The sequence below is a fragment of the Passer domesticus genome, chromosome 1 (assembly GCF_036417665.1).
Source record: "Passer domesticus isolate bPasDom1 chromosome 1, bPasDom1.hap1, whole genome shotgun sequence".
NCBI lineage: Eukaryota > Metazoa > Chordata > Aves > Passeriformes > Passeridae > Passer > Passer domesticus.
This window is the reverse complement of record NC_087474.1, coordinates 18,497,870-18,508,811: the sequence shown is the minus strand read 5'-3', so window position 1 is coordinate 18,508,811 and position 10,942 is coordinate 18,497,870. Positions and strand designations below refer to the sequence as shown.

Below are 10,942 nucleotides of genomic sequence, written 5' to 3'. Positions count from 1 at the left end.
GCTTTAAGCTTGGAAACCCCAGAAATAATTGTAGATGCACTGTGCAAGCAATACTGCAGATGGGATTAAGGTGGTAAATGGTCTCTAGAAAGCACATTTTTTGATGCTTTTGGAAGCAATGTGGAAAATGCACAAGAAACAGTGTATGTTTGGTTTTTGGCAGCTGTGATTTGCAATTCAAAGTGTTTAGCCACTTCTTGGCCAAACTAAATAGTGGAAAAGAAATTAAATGAGCACAGTAAAAACAATCAATAAATTCAGTAACTGCAGAGAGGGAGACACATAATTAGTGCATATCCACCATGTGAACTTGACTCTGCATGGACAGCTGAAGCTGACACAAGAGATTTTGGGGAGCATTCTGGTGTCAGACATCCTGTTAATTCCCTTAGATTAATTTTTTCACCTTCTTCACCTTCATTGACCATATCATTTGCTCCATCTGGCAAAGTCTTCACTGCTAATTGTAGAGACTCTGAGCATGGTTTTTTTTTGCTTTTTCTTTTGTACTTCACAGCTTAATGGTTTACTGCCAAATGCTACACCTAGAGGCAGAAAAATATGGATATTAACATGGCATAGATGATGAAAATGAAAATCCATGACTGCTGTATGGAATCCACATTAACATAGTCAGAAGAATATGATAAATATTATATGATTTTTTGAAATTATTTTTTTCCATTTACATTTCTGTGTGTACTTTGTTCTCATTGACATCAATAGAAATTATTCCTGTGGATCTGGCAAAGACTATACCAGAACTTTACTGGCTAAATTATGCAACTGATCATCTTGTTGAAGACATCTTGTTTGAAACTTAACACTCATGACCCATCTTGGGTTGTAGACCAAAACATATATGTCCATGAATAAAAGTTTAATGTTAAAAGACCTTTACAGAAGTGTCAATCCTAATGTTAGATATATTTCAGATTGCTTCTGACCCTATGATACCCAAGGAAACCTTTATGTGGCCACAAGTTGCACAGCATTTGGTTCAGAAAGGCAAGAGGAGGAAAAGCCCAAAGGCAACCAGCAGTTTTGTGGCTGATCTGCATCGTGGTGTGCTGGGGACGTGGATGGTTTGGGTGAGCTGCTGTGCTTTGTGTAACCCTGCAAACCTGGTCTCAGCAGCTCCCCCTTGATATTCTCAGTTGGTTTTGTGACTGATTGTTTTTACTGCCAACCATACACCAGGAAGGTAACTGCTTTGTCATCAGCACAAGAGAACTTTGGTTTGGAAGCCACCAGTCAACTGTCTTTACTGAGTGCTCTGTTAAAGCACTTGCTGAAATAGTAGTGAGTAATAGGATTGAAGCATGGCAGTATTAATTCTTATTTCCAGTATTGCAAAATGCAAAAGGATAATTATAATCCCATTATAATCCCATAATCCCATGTCTTGTTTTTGTATCTCATTTCTTGTTGCTGTGTAGTATAAAATGAAGAAAAGTTTATTTTTAAAGATATTATCACATTTTGCAATCAGATCATTTCAATGTGAAAAGGACATAAAAAATTGTTTTATTATTATGTCATTTACCACTGTGTTTGGTAGAAATTGCTAAATTTTTCAGGGAGTGTTGTCCAACTACAGCTTAACTAAGTCATGGATACTTCTTGCACAACACAACATAAAATATGATCCAGGAAACACCTTGACCTAAAACTAAGGCTTAACTTTCCTGCTTCAGGCCTATGTGTCACTATTCTTGAAGGCAGAGAATAGGCCAGGCTTCTTTTAATTGTTTTTCACTTCTCATTTGAAGCAGAATCTTGCTCTGTCATTAGCTGTTGTGAGCATCTTGGTAGACCCATTGTTTTCATTAGGCTTTCTTATCTGAATGGCAATTATTTCTGTAAGTAAGCATTTGTGGTAGAGAGCTCTTAATCAGTTGGGCATTTGTAAAGTGTTATTAATGCACAGAATGTTATGCATGCAGGAGCACTGACATTTGCCCTCAGTGTCACTGTGGAACTCCTCCACCACAAGTGGGAGGGGCAAAGTCCTGGCTTCTGCAATTTCATTTACCCATTTTATATTTCAGAGATTTCTAAAGTCATTTGAAATCAAAAAACATTTGTTGAAGCCCTGCCTGTATTGAAAGGTTGCTTTGAGATATTAATCAATGAAAAAAGCAAAACTGGCTTTTGAATTTCTCCAGCATCATGTAGGAGTCATGTCACTGCATCCTTTTTGTTTTCTATCAATTCTCTGATTGCCTTGGCTGGATAGAAGCTTTGAATGAGTGTAATCCATGGAAAATAACAAGTCAGATGCAAATTGAAAGTTTCTAGTTTGCACTCATGCCTGGTCTGCTGTCTGCTCAGCTTCTTCTTTCAATATTGCTCTCTGTGGAATTGTGTTGCTCGCAGTTCATTGGTAAATATATGGGATGATCAATGGTCTTACTGGTTGCTTTTATAATTACATGACAATTCATTTAAGAGTACACATAGTTCTGACCTCTCAAACTGATATATTTGAGCTATAAGAATACTACCAGTCAGTGATAAATTAAAGGCATTAGGAGAATATTTAATTAAAGAATCAAGTAACACCGAACTTTCAGATTATAATTAAGAATATCCAATGTGTGATTGTTCACAGTATGAAATTTTATTGCTCCAGTTGTGATAAGTAAAGGGAAATCTGACCTATTAATAAAAGAAAATTACATTTCTGTCTACTCTAGAAGACAGGAGTGCTTGTTTCCTCCATTCTAACTCCAGGGCTCTTTATATACTTATATTGTCAGCAGTCTGACAGGGCTCTGGTTTACCCCAAAACGAAATTGCTAGAATTTAATAATCTTGCTTTGATTTTACCCCCACTGTATTTGTAGTAGTGCTAATTTTTATGGTTTTTTTATTTTAAGAGGAGTCAAAGTCTCTGAAGGTGGTGAGAGGAAAGGTGAACAAAAATGCTGCTATGTGGATGTCCTCAAGTTCTTGCATGAGATGCCCCTCTGCATTGTAGCAAATACCAAAAGTTGGTCATATTGCAGTGTGGCAGTGAGGAGGATATCAGCATGTCTTTGAAAGCAATGTTGCAAAGAGATGAATTGCATTTCTCTTCTTTGTTTTGTTTGTTTTTTGGGGGTTTTAAAATAATTCTACTCATCTACCTGATACACTAGACAATGAAGACCCAGTAAAGTGGAGATCGTTAACACTGTAAATTTATGGGTACTGTGTTTTTACTAATGCCTGCTGACTGATTGTGGAATTAATCTTATTTTACAAGATTTCTTTTTTAATTACCTATTGAGAGCCACTTGGATGGAGTTCATAGAGCTGCAGACCCACAAACCACAAACTGCAAACTAAATTCCTTTAATTAGCTGAGCCAGAATTACCATGAAGTATCTACATGGAGCTGGGTTCTCAGGACTTTTTTATGAGAACTAGAAAAAAAACTTGGTGCAAAATTCATAACATAATAGTAAATTTTATAATACTTTCTCTGGAGTATTTTAAGAACGCCTAAGAGTGTGTTTTTGTATCCAGTCTACATCTATTTGTGTTGTTATCTTAGCAGACTAATCAGAATTCTCATGTTCTTAGAGAGTTGTCCTCTATTACAAGGTGAAATGACACAAATCTCAAATATTTTATTGCAGTGGTTTGCATCTAAAAACATTTGGTTTGTGGAGAAGTCAAAATCTGGCAAAAAGATGCCATATTTCTCTTAACACACTGGTAATCTCAGGGTTTCAAATGTGCAAAGTTTATATTTTCATTCTGAGCCACTATTGTCTTACGGTGAGCAGTAAACTCCTTTTGCTGCCAACATTTAGTGTGGCAGGAGGAGTTCAGCTGTGCTTTTCATCTGGGATTGATGAGTTAGCTGATGCTGGATGCAGCTACATGTGTGCTTCTGTGCTCGTGTGACCAGCTGCCCATAGCAAGCATTATACATGACTTAAAGTTTAAAATCACACCTTAATATCTGTCCAGTTCTGTCTTTTAAATAAAAACGGGGCATTAAATAAATGCCATTAAAATGCAATTGCTAAAAAAATTGCTAAAAAAATTAATTTAGGTAAGGATGAACACTTCTGTAATAGATTTGATAGTAGAATTTCTATGCTTAGTGTATGTCAGTGCAACTTGATTCATAGCAGGTAGCACTCCTTGTTTACTGAGGAGCATATACTTTTTTTGCCTTCTGTGTAAGATGAGCAGTGAGTTTATGCCGAAGGATTTAAAGCTGGGGGCAGGACCCTTCTCTGTTTTATGCTGTTCATAGGCTTCTCAGAGTGAGAGTACAGTTCAGGGACTGCCATAGAGCAGCCCAAATGGATCCTATCATTTTAACCAAAATGTATAATGTGTGATAAAATGTATAAAAATATCACTTAGTACTGAGAAATAAGTGGTTAGGAGGGATTAAATGGAGATCATTGTATCTTTCATACTAAAGAAAGGAAACATAAGCAGTTTGTTACACCAGGGCTTGCTTTGGTCACAGACTACACCAAGGCAGCTAAATGGCAGCAGCATCCAAAAATCATGGCTATGCCCTCTACTTGGCCCATCCCACAGGCAAGGAGGACCTGGAGATCTGCTGCACCATACAATAGGCAGTGGGAGGACAAAGCCAAGCTCCTTGTGGTTGTCTCCCATTCTCCCAGTCATCCAAGCTGAGCCCTTTGACTCCAGCAACAGGCTTTTTATTACTAATATGGCAAAACTGAGTTTTGCCTTTATTGAGAAGAAGTCTTGATAGGTCACTGAATCTACTGTGGGAACCAGTATCACGACAGCATGACACCAAATCTGCAACTGGTGTGTAGCTCAGGTTACTTGAACACCCCTTAAAATAATGTATGACTTTATGACATTTACCTTTCCCTTGTTTCTACAAATTGCATACTGAGCTTTAAGGTAGGGAAGAATGAGTGGCTTTAAACATACCTGGGAGACAGTACACCTCTGGAGATGTGCTTAGTCGTATGTGCAGGCAAATATGTACTAGCTGGGTGGAAGGGAGAGGTTTTTCCTTCTTTAGCCAGGGCTGTGGTAGTGCAGTTCTGTGGCTCCCACACATTCTTGTTCTTCATTCTCTACCTAAAGCATAGTCTGTACAGGATTCTGGCAAATGGGAACTTATTGTGCACACTCTTACTAGAGATCCACAGCAGACAGACATAGCATCCATGTATATGGTCTGATAATTTTATATGCAAGATGACTTCTCCTGTAAAAATAGGATTTGGGAGTTTCTTTCTGGGTGGTTGGTTTTTTTTGTTTGTTTGTTTTGTTTGTTTTTTTGGTTTTTTGGGGTTTTTTTTAGGTTTTTTGCTGTTGGGATTTTTTAAACGTGCAGAGAGCAGTAATGACATTCTATATGTCCAGTGTATCAGACTGTGCTTTTGAGAAATTCTGATATCTAATTTTTTACCTGATTCTAAACTCTTGCAATGACAGGTTCTGTATTACAGGCTGCAGTTAGTCAACAAAAGGGATATGTGACCAGAAGGAAGAGAGAGAGAAGAGTGGCCCTGGTGACAGTGACTTGAAAATTCTGTTCAGTGGTCTTGTCAGGTCAGGCTCTGGGCCATGGAAATATCTGCTTCCTGAGCCTCTGCCTGTCACCTGGCTCTGGAAACTGCATGAGAGAGGTCCTGCATTAAATAATGTATGAGCTCTGTGCACTCATTACTCTCTCATAAGTAGTTTAACTGTGTATTCAGAAATAAAGCATGCTCAGGAATTAGGTACATTTGCATTGGCTTTTCCTACCTTTCAAGAGCCATCCTTTATGAAGGTTTATTGGTAAAGAGCTTATTTTGGAAGAAAAATAAGAAGAAGGAAAAGGTGAAAGGAGGATGATATGAGTGGGATTGTTGAATTATAAGAAAAAAAGGCAAGGGAGGCCCTCACATCTGTCTGCAGCTAAAATTGAAAGGTGATAGGACAAGTAGAAATGGACACAAGTCACAACAAAAGAAATCTACTTAGACTTTAGGGAAAAAAGAAATCACAAAATCAGTCATGGTTTGAGCAACGGATTAGACTACAAGACCCTCAGAGGTAATTAATCTCTGAATAACAATTCTAGGGGGTTTTTGATATGTTATGTCATGTACTGATGACCTGTTATATCTCTATGAAAAATCACACTGGCTCCTATTTTTTTGCTTATAAGACATAATTCTTTTTAGTCTCTTATTCTTTCTGCTGAGTTTGGTGATTAATATTGTCTTTTTAAAATAAAGGAAAAAAAAATAAAGTTTGATTTATCCTGCTGTACCAATCCCATAATTGTATCTTCTAACACTATAAACAAATCATGATTAGGCAGAGATAAATTCTTCAGTACAGCAAGTCCACCAACTTCAATGTTACATAATATTCATCTGCCAGGATTATTAGATTGCACACATGTGGCTCACTGAGTTATGGTTGTTGATAGAGTTTGTCTGACAAATGTCCTGGCCACTATCCACATTCCTCCTGTTCTCAAAAACAGAGGACATGAGTCTGCAAGTCTGGTGAGCCAAGTGCTTTCGTAACCTTTACATTTATTTTCATGTCTTTATTTTGGAAAGATATTTTCAAACTGAACTTTGTGGTTTTGCTGACAGACTTATTTATGCTAAAATCCAAATATAAAATATTCAATACTTCCTTTTTTCCCCCTCAAAATTACTTGGAAGAAATATGACAAAAATTTTGGAGGAAATAAACAAAATTGAATTTGAGAGCTCATATGGGTAAATTATTATTCTCAGTACCAGCCTGAAAACTCAGCTGTGTTAAGTCTTTGTCCCAAATGTGATTTTAATTTAAAGAGGAAGAACAGAAAACATGGAAAGAGAAAAACAAATTTTTGGCAGGAACATGACTAGACAGTCACTGGGGTAGAAAAAAATGGGAGTTCACTGTCTCTGAAGTATGTCATGATCTCACAAATGTCTAATACTAATACTTATTTCCTCACAGTGGAGTTAACTCTGCACAGAGGTTAGAGCTGCTCTCTGGAAGACTCCCCATAGAATAATGAATAACCTGTTTGAAAAAGTTTGTGTGTGTGTGTGGGCTACAAAAAAGGGTAAAAAGGTTCAGGTTCATGTGCTTTTCCTGACAGTTGCTTTGTTGGGAACTGAGTTCTGTCTTGGAGCCTGCACAGACATTTTTCCTGCTCTGCAGAGAGGAGAGAGGGTTTTGATACCTCACAAACCCTGTTTTATTTTGCGGTCACGAGCTCCCTGTGTTGTCTGAGCGTGGAGGAAGGTCTTATACTGCCTCTGATCAGAAGTAAATGCTGAAAACCAAGAGACAGCCTCATACAGTAAAATTTGTGGCATTGAATCAAGCCAGTGTTCAGTTTTTCTAGATTTTTACTCTTTTAGTGTTTTGTTCCAGCTGCTTCAAATGTGAAGCCTGTTATGATGCACCTTACAGACCTGTTTTTTTCTAATTTTAAATTTTCTTGAGGTTGGTTGGTTGGTTTGGATTTTTTTTTCCCTAGATCAGATCTCATTCATTACTTTTTAAGTCCTTAGTGCCTGTCTTAATATGTTGTTTTTATGTTTGAAATATCCACTCTTTGCTTGAAAAAATGGAGAATGAAAAAGTAAAAACCTACAGATCTATGTTTTGTTTTTTGTATGTTATGTATATGTTTAGTTTTGTTGGATAATAAAAGTGGAAGTGTACCTTGCTGATTAGTAGCTGTTCTGAAATAATAATTTTTACAAGATATACCTGCCTGTTTCTGCCAAAAGAAATATGCTTTAGGGTACAACATAGGATCCTAAAAACAAGTCAATATACAAATTAAAATGTGAAAGCTAGTGTTTCAAGATCCCACTGTGACAGGTTGTGGTCCTGTCCAACTCTGTAGTCCAGATCCAACTCTGTAGGATTTTTGGGCATTTGTTTTTAAACTCTCATCTGTGAAGCCCTTTGTTGTAAGATTCCTGTATTGATTTGTCCTTTCTTTTACTAAAATGTATTCCCCTGTTGACTTTGCTGCTGCCTATAGGTTAGACTTCATCATTGAGTCTTTGTGAGACCTGGATTCTTTATATCAGGAAATTATTGTAAAAACTGTAAAAATGAGATATAATCATAACTGTCCCTCATAGTTTAGTTTACCTTATCATGGCTTTGTTTGTATCCTTCATCAAAGTTCCATATTTATCCATTTTGCATGCTGATCTGAGAGGTGCAGAGAATCTGTCACTTTCAGTAAGGTTTTACAATTACCTGCAGTCCTAATTAAAGTAATTTTTCATGTTGGCACCCTTTTTAGGCTATACTAAAACTATTCTGGAGGCTAAATTATTATTTATTTTCATGCTAAAGAAAGCTTTCCTATCTTTGCCCTTTATTTCCTGCCTCTTAGCCATCATTACATTTTTTGGAAGGCAGCTTCTATAAGCAGCAAATGTGTTAACAGGAATTGAAAGGATTTATACAAGGGTGCAAGAACAAAATACTTTGAATTGCCTTTTGGTAGGAAAGAAAAAGAGGTAGCTTTTTATAACCACAGTTAGACAGCTCTGACAGGGCATATGTCATTTTGAAATAGAGTTAAAGCTGAAACTGCTATAGGCATAAAACAAACAAGGCATTTGGGGGTCTAACATTATTTCAGCTCAGCCTATGCTCTTTCATGTCTAATTGCTTAATTGCAGTTTACTGTACATTTTAATGACATAGACTCTGAATCACTCAAGCTAAAGCAATGTATGATGCTGTGGTGCTCTCTGCATTTTTCCAGTCTAAGTGGAATTCATTAATGTGCCTAGTCAAGCAAATGAAATGATCTTTTGTGCCATTTACTCTTGTTCCTTCCTGGTTTTCTCAACTCACTAGCATCTTTGTGGGGGTTAGCAGCTTTGCAAGAGAAGGGATAACAAGTGAATAATGAGTTACTTTTTTTCTGTGGTATTGAAAACAGGAATAATATTGATTCACAATACAGATTATTTCAGCATTTAGCAGAAAACAGCACATTTCTATTTTTCAAATACAGTTCCCTGATTTGTTGATTTATCTTGGTCACTGAAGCATGTTATAGTCTTAACTCACTATTGAACTTCCAGATAGTCCTTCAGGGCAGCATTAAAACCTTGTTGATGTTCAACAGATTATTTCACCATTCATTAAACTGTAAATTGGTAAATCAGTTCCTACCATCTTTCATTTTATTTCATTTTCCTTTTTTTCTTTTAATTTTTCCTCTTTTCTCTCTTTATTTTTTCCTCTCTTTCATGAAAGAGAACACAAAAGCTACACAGATGTTTTGAAATGTGCATACTTTTGTTTGTAGTGAACCAATTATTTCAATATAGATTATTTTTTACTACAGCCAAGTAGCTACATGAGTGGTAGGGAAGTATTTTTGTAGCCTGCCAATGAACTCACCAATTTTTGGTATACTGTGATAAATTACCATGGCTCCATGGCATATTACAAATGAGAGTTACAATCAGATTTCTCTTTTTCTGGGTTCTAGTGATTTTTTAAGTGCTTTGTTTGAGGTCATCATAGACAGAGTTCAAATTAAAGCTTGGCTGTAGTCAAAGTGATAAATACTTTGTTAACATTCATTAAAAGTATCGGCAGCTGTTTTAGATGATACACTTCAAAGATAAACAGTAGCAGATTCTTTCTTCCTCATTAGTCCATCAGGTTTACCCTAACCAAGGAAGGAAGGGAGCATGAAAAACAACAACCTCATTGAAATCAGTCATGGAGGTAAAGTGTTTCAAACAAATCAGTAGTAAAACTATATTTGACTTCTACAGAACTCATCTGATACCTGTAAAAGCAAAATTCCCCTTGAGTTTTCTTCAGAGGTGATGGATAGTTTGTTGCAGTGGAGCCAGCTCCAGAGAAGATCATGTTCCTTGCTCTTCCCTAGGAATTGCCCAAGACTTGTATGCAACATTAGATCATTCTGTCTGCAGCATTAGGTCATGCTGTCTGCATTGGTGGCTTTTTCCTCCAAACCAGTAGCTGGAGGACTGGGACTCTGCTCCAGTCCCAGAGTAAAGTAGAAGGCTGGAGCCTGAAGAACAGAGCAGTAAGTAAGGCAAGGCTGGCACATAAACCTGGACCTAGTCCTAGGAGCAATGTGCCACCACGGTACCTCTAGTAATGGTGATGGTTAGGTTAGGTTTTGTGTACATTACTGTTTGCCCTTGCTTGCGGCTTTTCTGTACTCCAGACTCTTATCCCATTGCTATCAGGCCATGTGAAACAGAATGTGGGTTTGCACAGTGTTTATCTCCTCATCTTCTTCCAAGGGGTGGTGAGGGAAAGTACCCATGTGACTGAAGTGCACTGCCTTGTTTTCACAGGGATGTTTGCCATGGACATTTCATGGTGACAGCGTCTTGCCTCACTACACGGATTATACAGCCCTGTGAGGAAAAGGGGAAAAGCAGCAGAGAAATGGCCTGTGCATGGAGAGGTTATGCAGGAGGTGGTGGTCATAGTCATGGTCATTCATGCTGCTTTGGACCAGGCTCTCACGAAGTTTCTCACCTGGAGACCACATTTACTCTTACAGTAGAGATGCTTTATCTTGGCTGTGGCAGCGTGTGACCTGCACACTTGTAACACTGAGCCTGCTTCTTGCCTGTTTATTTTATTTCCTTAGGAGCAGGACACAGGTTATGAAAAGGAGATACAGAAAATAGAGGCTTTAGTTGGTGCCACAGGTGCAAATGAGAGTCTTTGCCTGTTGCCAACCTTAAATTGTTGGGAGAAATCAGTTGCTGTTAGACCAATTTGCAAAAAGATATTTTCTGCCTTACCTAGACAAATCTTTATTTTTGCAGCTTCATCACCACAAGACTAATTTTTTAGTGCTGTCCCTATTTTTCTCCCAGCCCAATTTTCAAGTGCCAAAATGAACAATTTTTCACTTTGAAAAGTACATGAACTTTTGGAACTGGAGAGGAAAATGAGTGCC

The 10,942-nt window shown here is 37.5% G+C and overlaps 1 protein-coding gene across 1 annotated transcript in view; it reads left to right on the top strand.

The window, feature by feature from the left end:
• PLXDC2 (plexin domain containing 2) overlaps positions 1 to 10,942 on the top strand; it is a 250,857-nt gene that overhangs the window by 42,950 nt on the left and 196,965 nt on the right. The gene's annotated exons all lie outside the window — the stretch shown is intronic.